Source organism: Chlorocebus sabaeus, chromosome 2 (assembly GCF_047675955.1).
Source record: "Chlorocebus sabaeus isolate Y175 chromosome 2, mChlSab1.0.hap1, whole genome shotgun sequence".
NCBI lineage: Eukaryota > Metazoa > Chordata > Mammalia > Primates > Cercopithecidae > Chlorocebus > Chlorocebus sabaeus.
The window spans coordinates 39,938,795-39,953,021 of NC_132905.1; the positions used below are offsets into that span (position 1 = coordinate 39,938,795).

Genomic DNA, 14,227 nt, shown 5'->3' on the forward strand with positions numbered 1-14,227 from the left:
AGAGAGTTTTTCTTCTTAAGATGGTTGGGGAGGGAAGGGAATACTGAAACCTACAGAACTTAGTCTCTCAGAGCTCATCTATTACTTGTATATTTGCTCAGGGAAAAAATTGCCATTTCTTTGTCAGCTTTTATCCTGCCATTGGACCCTAGCTGGGTGTTTTTTTTGTGTAGTTTTACCAAATCACTTTGAAGGTTGGCATGAACATTGATCATGTCTTAGAGCCTTTCTTCTTTGTTCTGTCAGCAAATATTAGAAAATGTACCTTAAATTACTTGGTTGGGGAAAATAAGGTGGCCCTGCCTGCTTCCAGAGAACAGCACTTTCATGTTAAACATTAGTCAGCTTCTGATCCTGTGTCAGGTCATGGGGTGTTTGTCAAGATAGACAGGGTGCTAGAGCTGCCACTAGGGACTTTCACTAGAGAATTTCTAGGCCCCCTGTCGAGGAGACTAGTTGAGTAGTTAGTTGATTTAAAAATCTGATGGGCCGGGCACAGTGGCTCACAGCCTGTAATCCCAACACTTTGGGAGGCCGAGGCAGGCAGATCATGAGGTAAGGAGATCGAGACCATCCTGGCCAACATGGTGAAACCCTGTCTCTACTAAAAATACCAAAATTAGCTGGGCGTGGTGGTGCCTGCCTGTAATCCCAGCTACTCAGGAGGCCGAGACAGGAGAATCACTTGAACCAGGGAGGTGGAGGTTGTAGTGAGCTGAGATCGTGCCACTGCACTGCAGCCCGGAGACAGAGTGAGAGACTGTGTCTCAAAAAAAAAAAAAAAAAAAAAATCTGACCTGGGTTTTAAATGTTAGCGCAGCCTTGCATATTAGTGATATTAATTGGGTGTCCACTATGTTGAGATACCGTACTTAGTACCTTGTGTTTATACTAATACAGCTAGTATTTACTGAAGGTTACTATGTGTGAAGCCTTTTATGTATATAAAATATTATTTAATTGTCACCTCAAACCTAAGAAGTAGGTTGTGTTGATCGTGATCATACAGATAGGGAATCGAGACACAGGGAGGTTAAGAGATATGCCGTGGTTGGCTGGGCGTGGTGGCTCACACCTGTAATCCCAGCACTTCGGGAGGCTGAGGCAGGTGGATCACGAGGTCAGGAGATCGAGACCATGGTGAAACCCCATTTCTACTAAAAATACAAAAAATTAGCTGGGCATGGTGGTGGGCGCCTGTAGTCCCAGCTACTTGGGAGGCTGAGGCAGGAGAATGGCGTGAACCCGGGAGGCGGAGCTTGCAGTGAGCCGAGATCACACCACTGCACTCCAGCCTGGGGCGACGGAGCGAGACTCTGTCTCAGAAAAAAAAAAAAAAAAAGATGCTGTAGTCACGCTGCTGATAGATGGAGTTGCTAGGATTGAAACCTAACTAATTCCTCTTTATTTTTAATATGGAAAATTTCAAATATATAGAAAGTTGAATAGGTTAATAAAATATGATTTATCCATCACGTGACTTCAACAGTTAGCAGTTCATGGTCAGTCTTGTTTCATTTATACCCCTACCTACTTTTTTCCATTCTGTGCTTTGAAGAAAATCTCAGCTATCATATTTTGTCCTTAAATATTTCACAGTGTGTCTCTAAAAGATGACTTCTAAAAACAATTGTAATGCCATTACCATCTTTATAAAGTTTACCAGTACCTTAATAAAATAAAAATCCACATGATTATGTTCAAATGTTCAATTGTTTTGTAAATGTCACAACCTTATTTTGATAGTTTGATTCAAGATTCATATAAAGTCCACACATAGTTCTTAAGTCTTTTAAGTCTCATTTAATTTATATGGTCCCTACTATAGTCACACTTTGCATAGAGATGTTTCAGTCAGTGATGGGCCGCAGATATGACAGTGGTCTAATATGATTGTAATATCTTTTTTTTTTTTTAACTGTACCCATTGTATGTTTTAGGTGCACAAATACTTACCATTGTGTTACAGTTGCCTACACAGTAATATGCTGTATAGGTTTGTAGCCTAGGAGCAACTCTATACAGCATATACTATGTAGTCGAGGTGTGCAGTAGGCTGTGCCACCCAGGACTGTGTAAGTGCACACTGGTGTTTGCACAAGGACGAAATCGCCTAATGATGCATTTCTCAGAATGTATCCCCGTTGCTAAGTGATGCATGACTGTAGTTATCCCCCGTTTATTTGTTGAAGAAGCTGGGTGTTTTTTTCTATAGATTTTTCCATGTTCTGGATTTTGCTCATTGCATTCCTATGGTGTGTTTTCTGTGTTTCTTTGTCCTCTGTATTTCCTGTCAATTGTTGGTTAAGGACAATATCTCTTTTTTTTTTTTTTTTTTTTTTGAGATGGGGTCTCACTCTGTCACCCAGGCTGGAGTGCAGTGGCGTGATCTCAGCTCACTGCAAGCTCCACCTCCCAGGTTCACGCCATTCTCCTGCCTCAGCCTCCTGAGTAGCTGGGACTACAGGCGCCTGCCACCACACCTGGCTAATTTTTTGTATTTTTACTAGAGACGGGGTTTCACTGTGTTAGCCAGGATGGTCTTGATCTCCTGACTTCATGATCCGTCGACCTCGGCCTCCCAAAGTGTTGGGATTACAGGCATGAGCCACCACGCCCGGCCAGAACAATATCTCTTAACCTTCATGACAACCCTACAAAAATAGGTATTGTTCTTATTTTGTAGGTCAGATAACAGACTGAGAGAGGTTGGGTGGCTTGTCCAAGGCCACACCTGGGTTTGAACACAGGCCTACCTGTCTGCAAAGCTTTTGTTCCTTCATCACTAAACCACTCTGTGACCTTAGGCAAATCATTTTAAGTTCTCTGGGTCAGCCAGTTACACCTGTAATCCCAGGACTTTGGGAGGCCAAGGCAGGCGGATCATGAGGTCAAGAGATCGAGACCATCCTGGCCAACATGGTGAAAGCCCGTCTCTACTAAAAATACAAAAAATTGGCTGGGCGTGGTGGCACGCGCCTGTAGTCCCAGCTACTCAGGAGGCTGAGGCAGGAGAATTGCTTAAACCCAGGAGGCGGAGGTTGCAGTGAGCGGAGATCACGCCACTTCACTCCAGCCTTGGTGACAGAGCGAGACTCCGTCACAAAAAACAAAACAAAAGCCAGGTGCAGTGGCTCACACCTGTAATCCCAGCAGTTTGGGAGGCAGTGGAGGGTGGATCACCTGAGGTCAGGAGTTTGAGACCAGCCCGACCAATATGGTGAAACCCCATCTCTATTAAAGTACAAAAAATTAGCTGGGCGTGGTGGTAGGCACCTGTAATCCCAGCTACTTGGGAGGCTGAGGCACGAGAATCGCTTGAACCCAGGAGGCAGATTGCAGTGAGCCAGGATTGCACCATTGCACTCCAGCTTGGGCAGTAAGAGCAAAACTCCATCTCAAAAAAAAAAAGAAGTTCTCTGGGCCTTCACTTCTTTGTTTGTGACCGTTTGAGTGCCTACCATGTTATAGTATGGTACTAGATGGTGTGAATAATACCCATATGAGTAAGACTGTCTTCAAGGAGCATGTAGTCAATCAGGGACTGCAAGACCATATGTTATTTCAGACAAGGTCATTGTGGGGCTATGGGATCCTTAATCTCCCTTAAGAGTGTCCTGCCTCCCTGCCATCCTGTCTTGCTGTTTTCTGTGCCATGCTCTCACTGCTGCCTGTTACCTTTTCCTACAAACCAGTTTTGTTGTATTCTCCCTGCTGTAAGTCTAGCATAGGAGTTTTGGTAAATAAACAAAAGTTTTTCCAGCAATAAACTTTTCTTTGGATTGAGTTACTGTTTCAAGGGCAGCTACTCTTTTTTTCTCTTGTGTTTGGCAAAGGTGTTATTGCTTTTATGGAGATGCTGAAGGAATCTAGGGAAGATAGAATAATGATGGAATGAAGCATGGGGAATGCCATCCTGCATCAGGGGAGAACATATATTTAGCATTGTACTGTTCACTCCCAAGGGCATCTGACTAATGGGGTAATTTTGCTCTTTTGCAAAGACAAGGAGCTTTTAGTTGTGATGTTCAGGGAGCAGAATTTTAAAGGTATTCTATTTAGGGGAACCAAGCTGCCGGCAGTGTTGTCGTTTTTTAAATTGAGACAGGGTCTTGCTCTGTTACCCAGGCTGAAGTGCAGTGGCACAATTGTAGCTTACTGCAGCCTCGAACTCTTAGGCTCAAGGTGTCCTCACGCCTCAATCTCCTGAGTAGCTGGAATGACAGAGACATGCCACTACACCCAAGTGTTTTTAAAAGTTTTTTGTAGAGATAAGGTCTTGCTTTGTTACCCAGGCTGGTCTCACACTCCTGGCTCAAGCAATTCTGCTATCTTGGCCTCTCAAAGTGCTGGGATTATGTGTGAGCCATTGCACCCAGCCTCTGTTATTATTTTGAGTGGAATAAAAGCCTGGGGAGATTGGAACTGCTTTTCAGTGAAGATTGTATGTATGTGTGAGATGAGAGGTCCTGTCATAGGGCTATGAAGGTGACTGATTTCTCATGAAAAAGGAGGATGATTTTTGAGAAAGTAGCAGAGACTAGAACCTGACGCTGACCATGAGCAATTTTTCCATTTATAAGAGTGGGAGTAGGCCTGTCTTCACTCTCTGAGTCCTCTACCTGGGATTTGTTTTGTTTTGGTGTTTTTTGTTTTTTTTTTTTTTTTGAGACGGAGTCTCGCTCTGTCACTCAGGCTGGAGTCAGTGGCTTGATCTCGGCTCACTGCAGCCTCTGCCTCCTGGGTTCAAGCAGTTCTCCTGTCTCAGCCTCCCAACTAGCTGGGACTATAGATGCGCGCCACCACGCCTGGCTAATTTTGTATTTTTAGTAGAGACAGGATTTCACCAATTTGGCTAGGCTGATCTCGAACTCCTGACCTTGTGATCTGCCCGCCTCAGCCTCCCAAAGTGCCGGGATTACAGACATGAGCTGCCACGCCCCGGCCTCTACCAGGGTTGTTACATTGTGACTCCTTGTACACTGGCTAGTCCATGCTTTAGAAGCTTGTAACCTGAAGCAAAGAGACATGGCTTGGATCTTTGGGCAACCCTTTGAAGCATCGGCCCAATTTGGCAGAAGCTTTGAGTTTACAACTTCATGTACTTCATGTTCTTCATTTCTCTACTTTTTTCTACTTTCTGCTTCCTTATCGACTGGCTTCTTTAGACAGCATATTTGTTCTCAAGTTTGTCAGAGTCACACCATTTCCTATTGTTTCTTTGATACTCAAGCCCAGTGTCAGTTGCCATTTATCACCAGAGTAGCCCTTTTTTTTTTTTTTTTTTTTTTTTTTTGAGACGGAGTCTTGCTCTGTCACCCAGGCTGGAGTGCAGTGGCCGGATCTCAGCTCACTGCAAGCTCCACCTCCCAGGTTTACGCCATTCTCCTGCCTCAGCCTCCCGAGTAGCTGGGACTACAGGCGCCCGCCATGTCGCCCGGCTAGTTTTTTGTATTTTTTAGTAGAGATGGGGTTTCACCGTGTTAGCCAGGATGGTCTCGATCTCCTGACCTCGTGATCCACCCGTCTCGGCCTCCCAAAGTGCTGGGATTACAGGCTTGAGCCACCGCGTCCGGCCCAGAGTAGCACTTTTTTTGGGAAACACTTGATCAGCTCATTTTTGCTAGCTGCTTGCCACCAAGGTCCAACCCAGCTCTAGAAGGAACGCTAATATTGAAGAGACTTTTACCCAGTTAAGGTGCTGGTGAATCCCCTGCGACTAAGTAAATTATCTTCATTTTACTGGGAACTTTTGGTGCCCTTATTGGCTGGTAAATCCGTCTCTTGGCCTATCTTAGGACTTCATATGGACAGCAAACTAGTCAAGGCTCAGTGCATCATGTCCTTGTCAAGTTGGCATTTTTTGCAATCCTTGTTATATATTTGTAAGGTAGAGTGGAAGTGAGTCTGATGCATCATGAAGGAAACCATGGACATTAATTCAAAATCAATACTGTTTTACTTATGAGTTGGTACCTGGTCTTTTTTTCTTCCAGTGGCACTCTGTTGCCCAAACTGGAATGCAGTGGCGCAATCTCAGCTCACTGTAGCCTCTACCTCCCTGTCTCAAGTGGTTCTCCCACCTTAGCCTCCTGAGTAGCTGGGACTACAGGCATGCACCACCACGTCCTGTTGTTTTTATGTTTTATTTTGTAGAGATAGGGTCTTGCTCTTTTACAAACCAGGCTGGTCTTGAACTCCTGGGCTCAAGCCATCCTCCTGCCTTGGCCTCCCAAAGTGCTGGGATTATAGGCCTGAGCCACTGCACCAGGCCTGAAAGTAGGCAAAAGAATCACCCAGAAAGTCACCTGCTGGTTCCCTTTGACTTCTTGTGATTACTGTAATATCATCCAGTATGTGGAGTACCGTGGTAATTTCCATGACAACTGATCCTGATTTCCAGATAAAGAGAGGGAGCTAATAAGTGTTAGGAACTCAAAAAGGGTAGTAGGCTAAGTTCTTGTGATGCTAAGTAGAATTTTTAGCTGAAAGGCCCTTTCAGCGGCAACTGCCTGATTAAACCTCTTGCTCTTGTAGGTCTGCAGAGGTTAAGCAACTTGCCTAAGGGATTGCTTTGTTTGTGGAATAAACTCTGGATCCTCAGCTTAGTATCTCTCTGTGCCTGCTATTCTGCATAACTTTTTTCATTATATCTCGGCTGAACTGCGAGCTGTATGAAGGCAGAAACCATGTCTGTCTTGTTGATGAGTGTTTTTCCAGAGCCTGGCATAGGATCTAAGTATTTTTTGAGTGAATGAATAAACTGGGGGTGTTTCTCAAACTGAAATACATGGCTGCATAGTAGATGATACATGAAATCACAGGGTAAAGCATACATCTTCCTGAAGTGTCAGTATACTTAGATTTTTTTGGAGTTGGATTAGTTTAAATATTATAACTGGTGATTTAAAGTTTGCTTTTAACTTTAAATATCTTTATGGAATGAATGATAAATTAGCATGAATTGTTTAGATGAAGTGAGAAAGCATCAAATAAGTTACAGGATTATAGCAGGCCCTTTGAATTCTACCCCAGGGTGAGTCTGGCATCATCAGATCTCTGATTTTTAAGAGCAGCTAGAAATCTAATTTTTTTAAAAGTGAGATCTGATTTTGAATGTTGGCAATTAACTCAGAGGTTTTTAAGTAAATTTGTACATATCAGACATATTCTTGGGCCTAAACATCTGCTTGTGACCTTTGAGATAAAATACGGGTCTGAGCAGGAACTAGACTTTGGACAGGGCCAAGATAGGTGGTGGTGTCAGGGATAGCTCCTATTCTGAGTCTGGCTCGTTCAGATTTCAAACTAACCATAAGCAGGGGTGGAAAGAGTAAAGCTAGAGACTTGATCAGAACAAATTCCGACAGTAAACATCCTCTATAGGAAACGACTTCTGTAACTCACAGGCTACCATATCCCTTCTCATTTACTCCCCTTGTTTTGCAGATGAAACTAAGGTCCAGAGAAGGAACCAGAGCTTTCTTCTAGGACCCTAAGAAGCAGCCATGGGACCAGATGCAGTGGTTCACGCCTATATTCCCAACATTTTGGGAGGCCGAGGCAGGCAGATCACTTGAGGTCAGGAAGTCGAGACTAGCCTGGCCAACGTGATGAAACCCCGTCTCTACCAAAAATACAAAAAGTAGCCGGGTGTGGTGGCACACGCCTGTAGTCCCAGCTACTCGGGAGGCTTAGGCATGAGAATCGCTTGAACCCAAGAGGCGGAGTTGCAGTGAGCTGAGATTGCGCCACTGCACTTTAGCCTGGGCGACAGAGCGAGACCCTGTCTCGAAAGAAAGAAAGAAAAGCAGCCATGGGTCCTGGGCAGGCTCCACTTCAAACTCCTGAGCTTTGTTTGGTTTTCCTGCCTCACACACTCTTGGGCCATGGGGCAGTGGCTTCTGGCATAGCCTGCGGTGGTTGGGAGAGCTGGGCTAAGGCTTCTTGGTGCAGCCCTATCATCATGAAGTGGCGGAAGGTTGAGGTGGCAGGTGGTAATGTGCTGAGCCTCTTCTTGGTGCAAAGGGTCTGTTTCTGTCACTAGCATCAGATTGACGTTTTTTTTTTTTTGGCCTAGAGAGATGTAGAAGACAGCTCAGCAGAAAGAAGCCTCAGGGCCCAGATAGAGCTATCCCTCCTTGTGCCTTTCTTGCCTCTTCTTTTCCTCTTCTTTTTCCTTCCTCCACCTTATTTCTTTTTGAGCCCTACTTACCCTCTCTTCTGCATCCTCCCCAACCCCCAATCCTTTGTTTTTTTCCTCACTGTTGCCCTTCTTGAGAAATTCTTGTATTGCTACTGTAGTGCGCAGAGCTTGGGATTGAACCTGTTTTCTGTGTTTTTAAAGGGAACTTGCAGTAAAAAGTAGGGCATCTAAAATAGGGAGACTAGACATCTTGAAACTGTCCCCTCTTCTCCATTCCCACCCCAAGTCATAAAGAATGAAATCTAAACTCTGGCCTTGGCCACAAGGCTCATGCAGTCTGGTGCCATATCACTTTGCTGCCGTTTGTCAGCAGCAAAGTGCTTAATACCTGCTGTTTCCCTGTGTTTCTGCCCAGTAGGAGGTTCCCTGGATGTGCCAGGCTGTATCATGACTTTGACTACAGACAGTCCCTGGTTTACAGTTTGACTTACTGATTTTTTGACTTTATGTTGGTATGAAAGTGATATGCATTCAGTGGAAACTGTACTTGGACTACTCATACAACTAGTCTGTTTTCATTTTCAGTACAGTATTCAATAAATTATATGAGCTATTCAACACTATATTATGAAATAGGCTTTGTGTTAGTTGATTTTGCTCACCTGAAGGCTAGTGTTAATGTTCTGAGCATATTCAAGGTAGGCTAAGCTAAGCTACGGTGTTTGGTAAGTGCATTTTCCCAGCCTGGGCAACATAGGCTTCATCTCTTAAAAAAGCAAAACAAAACAAAAAGCCTAGCTTGTGTAATGGGGCATTCCTGTAGTTTCAGCAGCTACTTGGAAGGCTGGGGTGGGAAGATCGCTGGAGCCTGGGAGGTTGAGGCTGTAGTAAGCCTTGATTGTGTCACTATACTCCAGCCTAGGCATCAGAACGAGACCTTGTCTCAAAAAAAAAAAAAGACTTTCAACACGATATTTTCAGCTTACAATGGGCTTATTGGGACGTAACCCTGTTGTAAATTGAGCAGCATCTGTATTTCCCCTAAGTAGAAATCCCCTTATCTTCTTATCTCCTTTACCTGACAGACTCCTATTTATCTTTCATATCAATTTCAATGCCACTTCTTCAGGAAAACCTTCCCTAATCACTACAGAAGCAGAATTAATTTTGATCAAATAAAATACAGGATTTATAGCAGACCCTTTGACTTCTAGGACTGCTGTAGTTGTACTCTAGTGCTGTATCACACCCAAATCCTCTCTCGTTCATTAGATCTAGACATTACAGACCAGGGGATAGTGTGCTACTTACCTGTATTTCCCTTGTGTCTCTGAAATAGGCTTGGCACAAATAGTACTTGCAAAATGAATGATGGAAATGTGTATGCATTGATACTCATAGTATAGTTTGGTGTTAAGTGCTACAGATGAAATATGACAAAGTGTGCTTTGAAAGAAGAGGCTAAATTTGGGGGTGACTAAAATCAAAAGAAATTATTGACTCGAAGGTCTCTGTTTTGTAAGAATACGTAATTAGCTTAAATAAGCAGCAAAAGGTTAGTTTTAATTATGTAGTTTCTGTTAATAAGTGTTTTTGTCTGTTTTACCTCAATTTGAACAGGTAAGTTTGCCTGCTTGCTGGACATGCCTCAGAACACATGAATAGCCCGTACTAGATCTTGGGAACGTGGATCTTAGCGTCACTTTGGAATACGTTTTTATATAAATACCCCCAGCCTTTTGAGAGCAGGGCTTATTAAAGGACGCATATGTAGGGCCAGTACCTACTGGCAGTTGGATTCAGAGAAATGGGATTGACGTTTTAAAAAGCAGTCGGATTCTTAGCTCTTGAAACTATTGTTAACTTAAATTTCCAGTAATTAAAAATTTTAAATTTTAAAATTAGAATTGCCAATACTTTGACCTTTTAGAAGGGTTTCTTAGAAATAAATTTAGTAATGTCCTCAAGACGTTAGTCTTACATTTAAACTTTTTTCTTTAAAACTTGGTATTGGTTGTTAACTTTTACACAGTTCTGAGTACTGTTAATATCTGGAAAGTATCTTGAGATATCAGTGGAAAGCTAAACAATCTAAATTTAACAGGAAATACTTCTTTATGATTCAGAAAATAAAATCAGATTTTTTCAAAGTCAAAGAAATATGACAAAGTGCTCTGGAAATTTACTGGAATTCTTGAGAGAGAACTAACTGGAAGAAATGTTGGAAGCTTCTAGAAGCTGGTAGCATTTGAGCTTGTCCTTAAAGATTCAGCAGTTCAGTTGGCAGAGATGGTGGGAAGAACCTTCTAGATGGAAGGAATGGTTGGAGTAAAAGTAATGAGGAAATACAGAAGTCAGGCCCTACCTGCTAATCTACCTGTCCCCCTTATTCAGAATTTCTGTCAAATGTGTGCTAAATCTCTGTGGGCCAGCCTAAAGGAAATTTACTTTTCTTCCTATTCTTTCCTTCCCTTCTTCCTACCTCTTTTGTCCTTTTTGCCTTTTATTTTTTGTTTCTTCTCAATGTTTCCCTTTTTTTTTTTTTTTAAAATCTCCCCATTTCTCTAGTCCTTTAAAAAAAACCAAAAAAACAAAAAACTTTATTTACCTTTCTGTACCTACTTCTTTTTTGCACTCTTCCTAGGTAACCCAAGAAATCCAAGCCTTTGGGTGGAGATGTGAATCAGCCATACAATATTTAACTCCAAATAACACCTCCCCTTGTGAAGCTGAGAAGTAATTGAGTCATAATTGCTTCTCATCTGTCTCTTGTGTTTTATTGGCATAGACTTTTTTTTTTTTTTTTTTTTTTTTTTTTACCTCCCACAATGCTGGGGGTGTCATTATCATTTTATTTTTCATAGTTGTCAAAATGTCAATTTTAATGAGAAATTTCTGCAGATAGGTCTGCCCTTGAGTGGTAGGAGCCTTCAGGCAAAGCCAGGGCTAGATGAATCAGAAATGTTCATGGATCTGTTTTCTCATGCATACAGGTGTATAGGCCACACAGAGACAGACATACACTTTTCCCCATCCCTGCAGGCTCAATGCTTTGCAACATGTGCACACACACACACACACACAATTGAGTCATGATGGTGCATATATGTTCTCTCTTCTATACATATTCAAAGTATCTCCCTTACACTTTCAAGCCATCTATTCCTTCTCCTCCCATATGTGCACATATTTACCCTCTTACACCCCTGTCCCACTGTCTTCTACCCAGATACCCAGAATTGTGTGTGCTACAAAAGTATCTGCAAGCCTAACGCAGACACCACACTGTTCACTCCCTTACATATACACACAAGTCCTCCCCTCCATACATGCCCACATATACTCAGACATCTCTACCCATGCCAGATGCCGCACACCGAGTACCACAGCATCCTCCACATTTCTTTATACCCAGGTGCTATCACCACCACCCCTTAGGGTGGTGTATCTTCATAACAGACATTTTAGTTTCAGACTAGTTTTGAAAGGAAATGTTCTTTGCTGACAGCCAAGCTAGCAGACTGTTAGGAAGTTGGAACCATTTATGACAGATCCTTTGGATTCAGGCCCCTAGTATAATGATGGGGGTAGGGGAGGACTGGATCAGACAACAGTGGGCTACCTCTGTTACTGTTTATGACCCAAGGTGAGTTTGAACCTGAGTTCACTACTATTGGAAGGCGATCCCATACTTAGCACAAGAGAGCCAAAGCCACTGCATGTGTTCCAAATCAGAATCTCTGGGGTCTGGCATAGAAACTGATGTTTTTAATGAATTCCCTGAGTCCTTCTGTTGTGTAGCCAGGTTGGGAAACACTTATCTAGAGAAAGAACTAGAAGTAAAAAGATATGCATTATCTTCTGATACCACCTTGGATAAGTTTCTTTTCTGGACCTCAGCTTTCTCCACTGAAATATAAAAAACCTTTACTCATAAAGGACCCTTTCAGTTCTAAAATTTCATGCTGCTTTATGATGAATTTAGTCTGGGATCTTTTTCTACCTCATGGTGTCCATTCTCTGTGTCTGCCTGGGGCAGGGCATTTGGCCAGAGACCAGCGAGGCAGCCCAGGCCCTGACCTTCTGCCAGAAGCACTGACACAGCTCCTAATTAGAAATGGATCAATATGGGCCTGCAGCCAGGCCTGGGGAGCCTGGGAGGAGGCTGGAGTCGTGCTCCTAGGTGAAGAGAATGATTACCATGAAATGGATCTGGTTGTACTTGTCAATACAACAGTTCTGCTGGTGTAGCCCACCTCCCCTGGGGACCAGCAGGCAGGGCTACCCTGAGCAAATGGGGAAATGGTTAACTTGTATCCGTATTTGATGTGTTTTCCTCACCTTTTAAATTCTTACCTAATGTGATGCTAGGTACATAGTATAGGCCCCCTTTTCAGATGGAAAAATCACTTATTGAATACCTACTAAGTGTTAAATACTGAGCCTCATTGTGTTTATTTCTCCTTGCAACCTACTGACATAGGAGGGAAAGGAAACTGAAGCTCAGAAAAGTCAAAGTGAAGTGACTTGGCTGCCCATTGTCATATAGCATAATCTCTATTGTACTATGCTATTAATATATTTCTGAGCGTTTGCAACACCGATTCCAATCTGATGAACTGTTTTCTACCAGGGCCCTCCTTTAACCTTCTACAGACTGAACTGGAGCTCAGGCTGTCTCCCTGGAGCTGTTCAAAGACTGGAGGAAATTCTTTAAAACCTGTGGTAAGGCAGGTGTGGCGGATGGGGAGGGATGCTCTGCTTGCTTTTGCTTTCTCATCTCCTTTCCAAGGTCCCTAAGGAGTGAGCAGGCTCTAATGGGAGAGATCAGTCATCATTTGGGATCAATGAGAAGGTTTTCTCCTCTATGGAGTGCAGAGTCAGGTTTCTGAACTGGCCTTGTGCAAGGAGGGGGAAGGGGTTCATAACTTGGATGCATTGGAGAACCTGCAGGCTTAACATGCTCAGCAGCCAGTGTGATCAGACCAAATTCCTCCTATAGTTGGTCGTTCAGCAGATACTTGTTGAGTGTCTCCTGTGTGTCAGGGCTTGTGCTAGTGCTGGGGATTCTTACATGACCTCACAATCTAGCATCAGAGTCAGACAGAGATACAAACCACAGTATAATGTATGTTCCTTAGAAGAGTGTATAAGGGATTCTGAGATTCCAAAGGCATGAATGGGGGTTCTCCTAGGGGATATAATTTTGATCTGTGTTTTGAAGGAAGAATGAAGAGTAAGAGTTAAGCCAGGAAGGGCACTCCAGACCAGGGAACCAGCACAAACAAAAGCATGAAGATGTGTCTGGGAATTCTTGATAAAAGGGTGGGCATTAAAGCAGTACCTAACATGCAGCAAAGCAGATTGACTGCCCTGAGCCCTTATCCTTTGCCAGATTTAAGGCTGTAGTAGTAGCTATTGGATGGCAGTAATGCAGGAGCAGCAGGTAGGGAGGAGGAGATCGATTTATTAGCAAGTGCCGACTGAAACTTATTTCTAGACTTCTGTGGGGAAGAAGGGAGGAAGCCTGAAGAGCAGCAGCCCTCTGTCCTCTGGGCCAGACCTGCAGAGGTGTTGTGGTTCTTGGCAGTGGTTTGAAAGTTCATCTGGTCCAGGCAAATAGCTTTGCTTCTCATGGCAAAGTCCTCTGCTTCACACAGTCTGCCCCTCCTTTCTGTGTTCTTTTAAAGAAAGAAATTAATGGAATCTGTTCAAAATACCCCTGAAATGAAATTACATTTTTAACTCTAATTACCCTAATTAAAACTTGACAGCCGTAATCCTGGAATGGCAGATATGCCTGGGACAAGCTCATTTACCCAGATGGAATGTTGTTCTGTTCTGGGTTTAGAAGAAAATTTCTTTCGGTGTTTGTTTTGTTTTTTCCATCAGCAGTTTAGTCTTTGACCCCACAAATTCTACAAGATAGGATAGCTGCACTTTTGGACTACAGGCTTGCCCAGGACCCCTAATCTCAACAGAGGTTCCTTTACATCCAGAGGTAGAGCTCCTGATGATTCTTACTACATACCTTTGAGTTTTTTCTTCAGTTGAGATTGAATTGCAGCCTTTCCCTCAGTG

At 43.2% G+C, this 14,227-nt stretch overlaps 1 protein-coding gene across 12 annotated transcripts in view; it reads left to right on the forward strand.

The window, feature by feature from the left end:
• The window catches only part of RALY (RALY heterogeneous nuclear ribonucleoprotein), an 86,912-nt gene that overhangs the window by 11,023 nt on the left and 61,662 nt on the right, over nucleotides 1-14,227 (forward strand). For 5 of the 12 annotated variants that reach the window (XM_073008039.1, XM_073008058.1, XM_037982856.2 and 2 more), the window contains exon 2: nucleotides 12,780-12,871. The exons of the other annotated variants lie outside the window; for them this stretch is intronic. The gene's annotated coding sequence lies outside the window, so the exon portion shown is untranslated. The remainder of the gene's footprint in view (nucleotides 1-12,779; nucleotides 12,872-14,227) is intronic. 12 annotated transcript variants of the gene reach the window in all.